The following is a 14,830-nucleotide window of genomic DNA, read 5'->3' on the forward strand; positions in this document are numbered from 1 at the left end:
CCATCTACCCTTCTGCCAGCCACTACCATGGTCTCACATTCTCAAGTTGACAACCTCTTTTTCTTCAGTTGTTATTGTTCTGGACATTCATGTGTGTATGTGTATGTACACACAAATTTATACATTCCACCTGCTAAATCTGTTGTTAAAAGATGGTGTCCCGGTTTTCGGCACCAATGTTGAGAAAAGGAGGAAGAGAGTGGGGGGACATGGCCTATGGAGGTGCAGCGAGGCTTGGAGGCAAGGATGATGCCTCTGGGGGGCCCATGTTGGGAATCCCTTCCCCCTAAGGGACCAGCCACATGATGGTATAGTACAGAATAGAGTTTATTCCGGTCACGGGGGAGTTAAGAGGGCAGTAGAGGCAGAGAGAGAGGGAGAAGAGAAGTAGAGGCAGAGAGAGGGAGAAGAGAGGAATAGAGAAGTAGAGGAGTAGTGGTAGGCCATGAGCACATGGAAAGAGAGAGGGAAAGAGTAGCTTGGGGGGGGCGGGGAGAGCAAGAGAGAGAAAGCAAGAGTACAAGAGCAAGAGAAAGACGGAGGGGTAAGCAGCCACTTTTATAGTGTCAGGTCTCTAGGGTGGAGCATACTAGCTACTGCCAGGTAACTGAGGGGTGGGGTTTAACCTGGCTGTTGCTAGGTAACTGAGGGGTGGGGTTTACCTGACTTGCTAGGTAACTAAGGGGTGGGGTTTACCTGGCTGTTGCTAGGTAACTGAGGGTTGGGGTTTACAGAATCCCATCAAAATCCACCTTTGTTATTGGTGTATATATGGCTTTAGGACTGACCTCTCTGCAGGGAACAACCAGTAAGGGCTACTTCTCCTTCCAGCAGCCATTATTTACCTGTCGCTCTTTTTCTGAAGTTGAGACCCCAAGAAAGCATTCCTTTTCTATGTTGCATGTCCACAGGCATTGTTCCTGTCTTGTTTATACAGCCATGGGGACTATCTCACAACAGATTTTCTGACTTCCTAGAGTTCTGGTTTTTGTATGGTTTCAACAACTGTTTATTTTAAATGTTTACAGTAGGGTTTTTTATTTTTATTTTTATTTTTAGTTTCGTATAACATAGTTTGATCCCCAGACCTCTACCCACAGGACATTGAGAGTTAAGACCCTGTTGCTAAAGGCACCATATATGGTTGAAACCATTTATTAATTAATAATTCTCAGTGGTCAGTTCATTACCTGCCTCTATGGTTTATATTCTTGAGTGAGCAACACACACACACACACACACACACACACACACACACACACACACACACACCCTTTATATTTTAATATGCCTTTTATAGTCCAATAACTGGGCCTAACTTCCACGTGTTAGCCTCTAACCCCCACTGATAATCTTGAGATATTACTTACTAATTTTATGTTCTATCTTGGCTGCCCTAGACCCAGCTGGGCTTCTGGGTCAAGCTCTCCCAGCTCTGTCACAGGATGCCATGCCTCTCTGTCTTGCATTATTATTAGTCACGGTGTCTCCTATCTCCACATTTTCCCCACATCATCAATCTCTTTGTCCTGTTCCACATCCCAAGCCTGGGAAATCCCAAAATCCCACCTCTGTCTGTACTCTCCTACTATTGGCTGCTGGCATCTTTATTTACCAATCAGAACTAACTGGCAGGACGTTCTTAGAAGCTATGTGCAGATGATCTTGTGTAAACAGTTTTTATTTTGTGTCACATAATTAGCATTAGAACACAAGCCACTACAACATACACTGGTCACAAAACACGGAGAAATCAAGAATCAAGTAGAATTCCCCAGGAAGGTTTATACTACTTAAAATCTCCTGAGACTTTCCTGGTGACTTAGCCTAGTCTTTCAGTTAAAATGTGTTGTCAAGTGGTACAGGTCACATGGTACACCCATTACCTCTAGATGGCATAGCGTCATTTAAATCTTTATTGTAACTGTTGGTGAGTAAAGGCACTGATTGTTATTGTATAGGATCATTTTTAACTCATTAATATTGTGAACCTTGCTTATATTTTAGGGTTGTTCTATTGGAGATATGTTTATCCTGATGTCTTTTTCATGACTGGTTGCTTTATATTCATATTAAATATTTAATTTTATACATTGGGTTTCTTATATGCCATAGTACTAGAGTAGTTCTTGGCTTACTTTGATGCATTCCTTTCTCTTACATTTAAAGATATTTAAAACCTTATTGTTTCATGACCTTGAAATGCTAAGCTACAGTATTAACTTGTTATATACATGTATGAGATCCTTGGACCTAACTGTGTATAAAGTCCTCATAGGACTCTCTCAAACCTTTAAGTTTATGATACATCGCTTGGGCTTCCTAGAAGGCTCTATAAATACAATGAAGAAGAATAAAATCTAGAACTAAGATAATCAGGAATCTAATTCTGATCCTCTCATCAAACGTTAGAGGGATCATGAAAGACTCTTGTTTCACATGTTTCTAATTGAAAAGACACAGTAAAAGTTATTTTTTAGAACTGCTATCATGACAATCCACTAATTTTGTGTCTTAAGCAATAGAAATTCACTGTCTCACAATTCTGGAAAGAAGAGACTCAGTTTTAGTTTTGGGAGCCTATTTAATAACTTCTGAGAATTGGTAGGACCTCTGAGTCGAGACATGTCAAAAAACTAAACTATCATTCAGGAAAACCTTACTAAATTTTCTAGAGCTGGGCTTTTGATGGAGGGATGTAAAGCTATTCTTCCCAGTCCATGGGCAATTTAAGTGCTTGCTCCACAGCTCTGGTGGCCATACAACTTTGGGTTCTCAAGACCTTCATGTTACTGAAGTGGAATAGAAGAAAGTCGAAGTTCAATATTCTCACAGAAATCCAACTGCTTTTGTAAAACACACACTCTATGACTTAGCAGATCTTTCAAAGTTATAAGACTATTGATTTTCATAATTTTATAGATTATTTTTAATGATTTCCGTGAAAAAATTAGTTGTTTTTACTCCTTCTATATTGCTTCCAACAGTATTATTTTTTCATTTTTAAAGGTGGTTTCTTTTTATTCCCTCTATAGAACACAGCACTTATTGAAGCCATAATCTTTTGACATTGAATCTTTAAGTTCACTGTCTGTGAAGTATGCTCTCCTCGGATTTTTTCCTGAAGTGTAATACTATGCTGAAAAACCCAGAAACAATATGAGGAAGTTCCACACAATTGAGACTCTCCTAAAAGTATACAATGTTATCAGTTAGGAAACAATTGTGTAAAGGTCTTTTTTTTTTTTTATCTTGGTGTGCATGAATAGAAAGAATCTGATCTAAAACCAGGTAATGCATTGCTTCTCTAAGGTGATGACATGTACAGCAGCAGTTCAAGGAATGCAGACTAACCAAAAGAAATGCAATTATTAGATTATCTTGCTATTCTTAGCCTGCTATGAATGCACTGCCCTTAGATCTTTACAGCACTCCATTTTACATAGGAACCCCACTCCTGAGTAATCTGTTCTAAAGTGCCAGTATTATGTACACATTTTTTTTTTTTTTTTGTCGTTAAAAGTCTGGCCACTTGTGGCATCTGGTGAAGATGTCATCCCAGACCTATTATCATTTACATCCACCAAGGGAAATCCTGAAAATATAGCATTTGTCCCTGGTCCCAAAGGTTCATCTGCCCATTGGGCAGTGCTAAATTGAGTTGCTATTCTAACTCTGAATCCATGATATGGAGCACGGAAGGGCTGTTCAAAGGAGCTCATCTGGTAAGCCTGGTGGGCAGGCTGTGCCTCAGCTTTCTTCTGAGAAGTTACTTGATCGAAAAAAAATCTGCTGTTGAAGGTAGCAGAGGCGGGGTTTGTCTCATCACCTGAAAAGGAAAACGGGTGCTGTGAGTCACCGACTATTAGTACGAAGTAGGATTTAAGTGGAGTTGTTCTTAGTAGAGAATTCATTCGTGGTTAAAAGCTATTGATGGGCATGGCTGCATAGACTTCCTTATCTATGGAAGACAATGCGGGCGGATTTGGAAGGGTCTGGTTGTCAGTCACAAAATGAAGTCTCGGCTATTCAAATAGGCATCGTTTTGGCTAGTTTTGTCCAAAGCCTGCTGCTGAAACTTGGAGTAGTCCTACAAAATGTTAGCTTTATCTAATAACGGTGCTTGGGAGCGTGATCTAACATTCTCAGACTGGGTGCCTTCAGGTACATCAGAAGAATTGATTGATATGCTAGAAGTCACTCCAGTATCTGAAACACTGAAGGAAATTTCATGTTGTCCATTGGCTTTTTGGGAATAATGATGCAGCAGAGTCTGCAGGACCTCATCTGGAATAATGCTTTTGTCATGATTTCTTAATCTCCGAATTCAGTGCCTGGGAATCCAGGATGGATGCTGTGGTGCTTTCATCAACGATGTTGGCCACAGCTGTTTGCATCACAGAAGTCTGAGAAGCTCTGGTGCCCACATTCAGTGCTTAATCCCTGCTGTTGTTGCTTGCTGCTTGGAGATACAGCTTCTTCTTCAGAAACTGCATGGCATCATCCTAATTAGTACTGCTGTGCCCAGGTTAGCTGGCTCCTCCTGCAAGCTATCCACTTGATCAATGTCTGTGCTGCCATCTGAGTCCACTTATACTTGCTTATCCACAAACTCAAATTCGTACTCAAAAACTGCTGTCTTCATAACCAGATAGAGGGAAATGGTTTGATTTTGCTCCAGGGGCTGTTTCAGACTTCTCTTACTATTGATTATTTTTTGTGAACCAACTTGGGTGAGTGTATTTCTCCTGATGCATCTTCTAAACACCTACTGAGGAATGGGGCATTTCTGTAGCATACTCTGCCACATGTACTCACTGTTTACTTTAGTGCTCAGAGAGAAGAGAGGCAGGTAATCGGTTTTGTCTTTCTCCATGTCAGAGTCAGATTTGTCCAATACATGAATACACTCTGTTCATCTGAGATGATTTCTTCCTAGTTTTGGTTTGGGTTAGGTTAGGTTGATTTTCTGCTTTTGTTTTTTTTTTTGGGGGGGGGTGTTGTTTTGTTTTTTGCAGTGATGTAGAATCTTTTGGTGATGTAGAAAATCCATAATCCTCCTCTGATGTCAGAAGCCCACTTTTTATGGCACATCTGTATAGTTTTATGTCATGATTTTCATGGCACATATGTTTATGTTTCAATACATGATCTGTTCTGGAAAAATACTGTGAGCAGTAGTCACACTGGTAAGGCTTCTCTCCACTGTGGGACCTTTGTACCTTTCCATCTGACATTCTGTATGAATCTCATACCAAATCCATCTCAGCACAATGGTTTTTTACTCGTATGGATATTCTCATGTCTCTGAAGCAGGTACTTCAGTATGAAACACATCATATTGACTAACATTGAAACCTTTTTTCACCTGTGTAAATGAAGACATGGCTCTGTAAGTGGTAGTTCCTTCTAAAGGCAGCATGGCAGTGTTCAGAGATGTGAGATTGGGTGGGAGTTTTCAAACCAGAGGATCCATCCTCATTCATTGTAAGGATTTTTTTTTTTTACAGGAGAACATTGTTTCTGCTTCTTTTTTTTGTAAGTCTACTGGTTCTCTGATGTGTTTACAAGAACGTGTTCACTTATTACTTGATCAGATACTTCAGTGAAAGGAATTTCCTGCTTTATTTTTGTGGGGACATTCAGTGCATACTGCAGTCCTTGAGGAAGCTGCTCCTGGGTGTCCATCTGTTCTTTGTCATTTTTCATTGTCTCCTCATAGACCATGAGTCCATCATGGGATATCCTATCCTGTTATCTCGTTTCACTCTCTTGTAACACTTTGTCTGCTCCACAGATCTCCTAGTGAGGCACTGATCTTGAACTACTGACTGTTGTAGTTCCCAGACATGGCAGACTGGCCAGATACTCCGCCCATTACGACCATTGCCCTGGAAGACTGCATTTTGTCTATGCCGCCACACTTAAGAAACAATCCTTCTAGTTTGTCATTGGTATTCATGCTTAAGTATAACTGCCTAAAGCTGAAGTAAAGACTAAGACATCAAGGAAGGGGATGATGTTGAGAGAAAACACTTACTGGTTGAGTTTTTTCTACCTTTCACAGGCTCAAGAAACTATCAGGATCCTTCTAGTCACTTTTGCCATCCAATGTCTATAAAATGTGTCAGGTATAAGCCCATCCTGCCACATCACTTGGCTAAATTTCCAAGCCACTGACTCTTTTATTTGTGCTGGTGCTGAGACACACCAAGTAATGTTTTTAAAAGGTCCCTCTATATCATAATTACATATAATTTTTCTTGAGCTAATTTTAAGATAAGTTCCACATGACTATAATTTTATAATATAAATACATTTAATTTTAAGTAATCATTTCATTTCTCTGATGACTAACACTTTAGAATCTACATATGTGTATATTTAAATAATTAGAACAAAATTAACTCTGCTACATTGTACTACAAATGTACTACAAATGTTGGCAGCAATTAGGATACAAATACCATTCAGCTAGAAAAAAGTACATAGCATTATAGGTGCTTGCTTATCACTGTGTAAATTTGCCACATGTTATGGAATCATGGTACCAAGTAACATTTATTATGTTTATAATGACTACAACACTTTCCAGGGAACTAAAATTATACACCAGAGCAAACTAGTTACAATAATGTACACCAGTTATTAAAGTTATGATAAAATAAATTTATAAAGTAAATAGAAGTTATTTATAAATTAAAGTATAATGTCATATATGGAAACTGCAAGTGGAAAAAAAAGCTATTTTTGCATCTTCTCACATGATTTAGATACATAATTGGGTACTTGCTTCTGGTTAATTCTAGGTCTTTCAAAAGGTAAGTATCAAATAAAATATTTTTTATTAAAAAAAAGCTGTGACTACAGGAAAACACTACATATGCTATCTGAAATTTTTAGTTTAGCTAATTTCGGGCATGATATACCCAATAGGCACATTTCCTTTTCTTGCCCCAGTGTCTTATCTATTATAAATTCTAAACCTTGTTAATAGCAACTAATAATAATAACTTCATTAGAACTTGGACATTTATGACCTTCCTCTCAACATACATATGTACCATTGACTAGTATTATCCTTTACTAGTCAAGTCCTCTAAACTACAACACAAAGATGTCTCTTGCACAGTTAGAGGAAACTGAAGAAAGTCTAACATAATGAAAAAATATTAATGTCAAAATGAGTGAAATGGGAAACAAATGATATTTTCAAAAAATTCAGAAGGATGTTTACTATATCTAGAGTCTACTTTGCTGTACAAAGGTAACTGTTTTACTTTAAAATTTATGTCTCTTCATTCTTAAGCAAATAAAATAATATCACCAGAAATGATTTCTCATATAAATGGTGCTATTTATATAAATAAGAATTATCAGACAAATTAGATAGAACCTGTGAACTTAGTAAAAGGCATATGGATAAACAAGTCCTCAATATGGTTAATTAATATACAAATTTTGGAGTCTCCTTTATGGTATTTTAATGTTTTTATTTCTGTACAAGTATTGATCATGAATACTGTTCATGATGTTAAAGTTATATTCCAAAGCTCTTCATAATTCATTACTAGGAAGTAATTTAATATAGTAATCACATGGACATTATTTAATGTCCTTATTGATTTATTTTTCTTCATAGCATAAAGATATTAATTTGAAAATGTATTACTGTAAGCTTCAAGACAGACATGTTTTTCTAGAGTTTTGCAACCGCAATTGACTGACTTTGCAAGTCTCAGTTCACTAATCTAAAAAATGGAAAAGTTACTCAAGAGGACTTCAGACTCTCTATAAGCAGACAATCTTTGTCACGGGTGTCTTGACTGCAGATCACAAAAAAAAAAAAAAAAAAAAAAAAAAAAAAAAAAAAAAAAAAAAAAAAAAATCCTACATCAGTCTGACTTACACCTCTGATAGTATATGGTGGTATTTGATGACATAAAATAAAATATTAGGACTTTCTAAAGGAGGAGCTGGCCTGTTCAAATGACTGAGCAGAATTTATCTTTACCATTCTATTGAAGACCTTGTTGTGAATTTCAATCTTGGATCAGACTCTTTTGAGAAAGAATTTGATGGGTTCATCTATGTTTCCTTCACTTCCAAGAAATTACTAATTAGATTACCATTAACATAACACAATATAACAACCTGACTTTTGCGGTTTTTATACAATTCTAGAGCTATGTCTTATGTCCTAATTTACATTGGTAATTAACTTTATAAAATACAAGACACATTTTACAGATATGTCAGTATTAGCAGAAAATAAAACATATATGAAAATCAATTTTTCCTGTGACTCTAGTCTATAATAATTTATCCCATGGGATACTTAAAAGAAATAAATGTATATAAAGAGAAGAACTTGAAGATCATTGACAAGAAACCCAACATTGCCAACTAATTATATGAAATATCCACTACCATAGCTAATCTTAATTGTCAGCTTGACTAGACTGAGAAATTTTGAAGTAGTTAAGCCCACCTTGCTTCTGTCTGTAGGGATGATTCTTGAGACATTAGATCATGAGACCTTTGGTGCAAAGAGGGAATTAATACCTTGAGGAAACATGATATGGCATTCTTGCAAGACTAAAAGAAAAGGGAAAAAATGAGTCAGTTGGACAATGGAGTCATACTTGGGGTGTATCTTGTAGGCAATAGAGTGTCCTAGAAGGTTTTGTTCCTCTTCCCTCTACTTCCTCATGGTGTGAATTTCTTCTGTCTCCCACCTCATATGGTTCAAAATATCTAAAATCCTGAAACAAGTAAAATCTTCCTCACTTAAATCTTAAATACTTTCTATCAGATACCTTGAAAAGAGTAATAACAAAAGTATCTGATATATATATATATTTTTTTCCACATGTAGTTTTACAATGAAATAACAGACCAAAAGTATTATTTTCCAGTTGGTCTTTAATTATTTTTTTTTGACCTTTGTAGAATGTTCTTTAAGGACATTCAATATCCATATCTACACAAAGCAGTGGCTCTTTAACACTGGCTAAACCTTGCTTTTTGCTTCTGACCCTTGTGCCTTCTAATTTCACCGACCTATAGTTCATTCTGGGTTTGGATTTTTTCAAATGTTTATGAAGTATTTTTAGAATTTTTTTCAAATTTATCGGATATTCTCAGTATTTACATTTCAAATGTTATACCCTTCCCCCCACTCCCCTCCCTCCTCCTCCTCAACTTGATCCCATGAAGGTGCTCCCTCTCCCAATCACCTCAGTGTCTTGACTGATGGTGATGCTGTTCTTCCCATGAGGGTGCAAATCTTTCAGCTATTTCAGTCCTTTCTCTAGTTCTTTCACTGTGGTGGCTGTGTTCAGTCTGATGTTTAGCTGCAAGCATCCTCATCTGTATCTATATGACTCTGGGAGAGCCTCTGAGGAAACATCCATGTCTGGTTCCTGCCACTAAACACCTCCTGGCATCCACCTGCAGCCCCAGAAAGCTGAGGGAATAGAACTGAGAATTGGAGGCCAATCTGAGTCACAGAGCTAGACATTTGGTTTCTAAGTAAAGAAAGGAAAACAAGAGAAGATGTGTAAGAGGAGAAAAGAGTTGCAGAGCCATGTCCAACCAGCAGGTAACTTTTGTAAGATAGGGACTTGATTTCCAGTTAAGATGTCAGTGGTGCCTGATGTTACATCAGCAATAAGCAATTAGTGTCTTTCCATCCAGGTATTTGCTACAATGTTGTATACTAGAAGCAAAGTTGTAATTGGAATTTTCTTCAGCTCTCATCCTTCCCTTACTCAGTGTTACATACCAGGTAACTTGAAGTTACCATGGTAATGACGGTACAGCTGCACACACACACACACACACACACACACACACACACACACACACACACACATGACCAATGTTATAAAATAAAACTACAAAGCATATTCTAATTATTAAGCTTGAAATAATGTAAATGTAAGATTTAGATCTGTTTTTTCCAATGTACAGGACAACTGTATTTTTTTCTTTTTTCTTTTTTTAATGGATATATTTTACTAGATACATTTCAAATATCTCCTTTTCATGTTTCCCCTCCATAAACCCCTTATCCCTTCTCCCCTTCCCCTGCTTCTAAGAGGATGCCTCCTCACCCACACACCCACACCACACCTTCTGCCTATACCCCCGACAGTCCCCTATACTGGGGCATCTAGCCTTGGCAGGATTAAAGAATTATCCTCCCATTAATGCTCAACAAAGCAATCCTATGCTAAATATGCAGCTGGAGACTTGAGTCCATTCATGTGTATTCTTTGGATAGTGGTTTAGTTCCTGGGAGCACTGTTTGGTTGCTATTATTGTTATTATGAGGTTGCAAACTCCTTTAGCTCCTTCAATCTTTCCTCTAAGTCCCCCATTGGGGACCCTGTTCTCAGTTCAATGGTTGGCTGTGAACATCTGCCTCTGTATTTGTCATGATATAGAAGAGCCTCTCAGAAGACAGTTATATTATGCCCCGGTCAGCATGTACTTCAAGGCATCAGCAATATTGTCTGGGTTGCTGACTGTATATGGGCTGGATCTCTAGGTGGGGCAATCTCTGGAGGGCCTTTGCTTCAGTCTCTGATTCACACTTTGTTTCTGTATTTCCTCTCATGAATATGGTTGTTTCTTTTCTGATAAGGAATGAAGCATTTGGACTTTGATCTTTCTTTTTCTTGAGTTTCATGTGGTCTGTAAATTTTATCTTGGGTAATCTGAGCTTTAGGGCTGATATCCACTTATCAATGAGTGCATACCATGTGTGTTCTTTTGTGATTGGGTTAGCTCACTCAAGATGGTATTTTCCAGTTTCACCCATTTACCTAAGAATTTCATGAAGTCATTGATTTTAATAATGGTGTAGTACTCCATTGTATAAATGTACCATATATATTTTTATCCATTCCTATGTTAAAGGACATCTGGATCCTTTCCAGCATCTGGCTATTATAAATAAGGCTTCTATGAACATACTGGAGCATGTGTCTTTGTTATATGCTGGAGAATCTTTTGGATATATGCCCAAGAGTGGTGTAGCTGGTGGTACTATGTCTAATTTTCTGAGAAACTGGCAGAATGTTTTCTAGAGTGGTTGTACCAGCTTGCAATCCCACCAACAATAGAAGAGTATTCTTCTTTCTCCACATCCTCATCAGCATCTGCTGTACCCTAAGGTTTGATGTTAGCCATTCTGGCTTGTGTGAGCTGGAATCTCAGGGTGGTTTTGATTTGCATTAACCTGATGACTAGGGATGTTGAACATTTATTTAAGTGCTTCTGAGCCATTCTATATTCCTTAATTGAGAATTCTTTAACTCTGTATTCCATTTTAATACGGTTATTTGATTCTCTGGAGTATCATTTTAGTTCTTTCTATATATTGGATATTAGCCCTCTATCCAAAGTATAATTGATAAAGGTCTTTGCTCAGTCAATTGGGTGCAGTTTTGTTATATTGACAGTGTCCTATGCCTTAAAGAAGCTTTGCAATTTTATGAAGTCCCATTTGTTAATTATTGATTTAGAACATAAACCACTGATGTTCTGTTCAGGTAATTTTTCCTTTGTTCCTAAGTGTTTGAGGCTCTTCTCTACTTTCTCTTCCATTAGTTTGAGTATATCTGGTTTTATGTGGATGTCCTTGATCCACTTGGACTTGAGCTTTGTACAAGGTGATAATAATGGATGGATTTGCACTCTTCTACATGTTGACTTCCCGTTGAACTAGCACCATTTGTTGAAAATGTTATCATTTTCCACTGGATGGTTTCAGCCACTTTGTCAAAGTTCAAGTGATCATAGGTGTGTGGGTTCATTTCTGGGTCTTCAAGTCTATTCCATTGATGTACCTTTCTGTCTCTGTACCAACACCATACAGTTTTTTTTTTAATCACTATTTCTCTGTAATATAGCTTGAGATCAGGGTTGGTGATTCTTGAGAAGTTCTTTTATTGTTAAGAATGGTTTTTGCTATTCTGGAATTTTAATATTCCAAATGAATTTGCAAATTGCTCTTTCTAACTCTATGAAGAGTTGAGTTAGAATTTTAATGGGAATTGCATTGAATCTGTAGATTGCTTTGGGCATGATGGTCATTCTTTACTATATTAATCCTACCAGTCCATTACCACGGGTGATTTTTTTCATCTTCTGAGATCTTCTTTGATTTAACTATTCAGAGACTTGAAGTTATATTGTCATACAGAACTTCTATTTGCTTGGTTAGAGTCACATCAAGGTCTTTTATATTATTTGTGAATATTACAAACTGTGTCATTTCCCTAATTTCTTTCTCAGCCTGTTTATCCTGTGAGTAGAAAAAGGCTACTGATTAGTTTGAATTAATTTTATATTCAGCCACTTTGCTGAAGGTGTTTATCAGCTGTGTGAGTTCTCTGGTGGAATTTTTGAGGTCACTCAATTATACTGTCATATCATCTGCAAAAACTCATATTTTGATGTCTTCTCTTGTAAACTGTATCTCTTCGACAACCTTTGGTTGTCTAATTGCTCTGGCAAGGACTTGGAGTACTATATTGAATAAGTAGAGGGAGAGTGGACATTCTACTCAAGTCCCTGATTTTAGTGGGATTGCTTCAATATTCTCTCCATTTAGTTTCATGTTAGCTACTGGCTGCTGTATATTGCTTTTACTATATTTAGGTATGGACTTGGATTCCTGATTTTTCTAAGACTTTTAACATGAAGGGGTGTTGAATTTTGTCAAAGGCTTTCTCAGCATCTAATGAGATGAGCATGTGGGTTTTTCCTGTGAGTTTGTTTATTAAGTAGATTACATTGATAGAATTCCATATACTGAACCAACATTTCATTCCTGGGATAAAGTGTACTTGATCATGATGGATGATCACTTTGATGTTTTCTTGGATTCAGTTTGCAAGAATTTTATTGATTATTTTTGCATTGATATTCATAAGGAAAATTGGTCTAAAGTTTTCTTCCTTTGTTGGATCTTTGTGTGGTTTAGGTATAAGTGTAATTGTAACTTTATAGAAGGAATTGGGTAGTGTTTCTTCTGTTTCTATTGTATGGAATAGTTTAGAGACTATTGGTATTGGGTCTTCTATAAAGTTCTGATAGAATTTGACACTAAACCCATCTGGTTCTGGGAGTTTTTGGTCGGGAGACTTTTGATAACTACTTCTATTTCTTTAGTGATTATGGGACTGTTTAGATAGTTTATCTAATACTTATTGAACTTTTTATCTGTATCTATCTAGAAAATTGACCATTTCACTCAGATTTTACACTTATGTTTATTATAGGCTTTTGTGCTAGGATCTAATGTTTTGTTTTGTTTTTTTTTTTAATTTCCTCAGTTTTTGTTGTTATGTCTTCCTTTTCATTTCTGATTTGTTAATTTGGATCCTCTTCTATGCCTTCTTGTTAGTATGGCTAAGGGTTCATTTATCATGTTGATATTCTCAAAGAACCAGCTCTTGTTTTTGTTGATTCTTTGTATAGTTCTGTTTTGTTTCTACATGGTTTATTTCAGCCCCAAGTTTGAGTATTTCATACCATCTATTCCTCTTGGGTGTATTTGCTTCTTTTTGTTCTAGAGCTTTTAGGTGTGTTGGCAAGTTGCTAGTGTATGCTCTCTTCAATTTCTTTTTGGACTCAGTGCTATGAGTTTTCCTCTTAGCACTACTTTCATTGCACCCCATAAGTTTGTATATATTGTGCCTCGTTTTCATTTAATTCTCAAACATCTTTAATTTATTTCTTTATTTCTTCCTTGACCAAGTTATCATTGAGCTGAACATTGTTCAGCTTCCATATATATGAGGGCTTTCTGTAATTTTTGTTGTTATTGAAGACCATTTTAGTCCATGGTGAGCTGATAGGATCCATGGGATTATTTCAATCTTCCTGTATCTATTGAGGCATATTTTGTGACTGATTATATGATCAATTTTGGGAAGGTAACATAAGGTGTTGAGAAGAAGATGTTTTGTTTGTTTGTTTGTTTATGATGAATTTTTTATAGAAATCTGTTAAATCCATTTGGTTCTTAACTTCTGTTCACTTTATTGTGTCTCTGTTTAGTTTCTATTTCCATGATCTGTCCATTGATGATAGTGAGATGTTGAAGTCTCCTACTATTGTGTGTAGCTCAATTTTTGCTTTGAGCTTGAGTAAGGTTTCTTTTATGGATGTAGTTGACCTTGCATTTGGAACATAGATATTCAGAATTGATAATTCATCTACATGTATTTTTTTTGTCAAATATGAAGTACTCTTCCTTATCTTTTTTTGGTAACTTTTGGTTGAAAATCTATTTTACTTGATATTAGAATGGCTACTCTAGCTTTTTTCTTGGAACTATTTGCATTAAAATGTTTTTCAGCATTTTACTCTGAGATAATGTCTGGCTTTGTCACTGAGGTGTGTTTTCTGTATGCAACATAATGTTGGGTTCTCTTTAAGTATCCAGTAAGTTAGTCTATGCCTTTCTATTGGGAAATTGAGTCCATTGATGTTGAGAGTTATTAGAGACCAATTATTGCTGTTTCCTAGGTTTTTGTTTCGGTTTGTTTTGGTTTTATTTAGAAGTAGAATTATATTTTCTAGCTATCATGTTTTGGGTCATTTGCAAGAAGATTACTTTCTTGTTTTCTCTAGGGTTCATTTTTTCTCCTTGTGTTGGAGGTTCCATCTATTATCCTTTTGTAAGTATGGATTTGTGGGAAAATAATGTGTAAATTTAATTTTGTCATGGAATATCTTTATTTCTCTACCTATGTTAATTGAAAGTTTTGCTGGATATACTAGCCTGAACTGGCATTTGTGTTCTCTTATG

General features: G+C 36.6%; 1 pseudogene across 1 annotated transcript; it reads right to left on the minus strand.

Annotated features, from left to right (window-relative positions):
• Positions 1-3,485: 3,485 nt before the first annotated feature.
• LOC308429898 (zinc finger protein 148-like) lies at positions 3,486-5,962 on the minus strand (annotated as a pseudogene). The gene has a single exon. The product of its transcript is annotated as a zinc finger protein 148-like (transcript).
• Positions 5,963-14,830: the final 8,868 nt, after the last annotated feature.

Source organism: Micromys minutus (assembly GCF_963924665.1).
Source record: "Micromys minutus genome assembly, chromosome: 14".
NCBI lineage: Eukaryota > Metazoa > Chordata > Mammalia > Rodentia > Muridae > Micromys > Micromys minutus.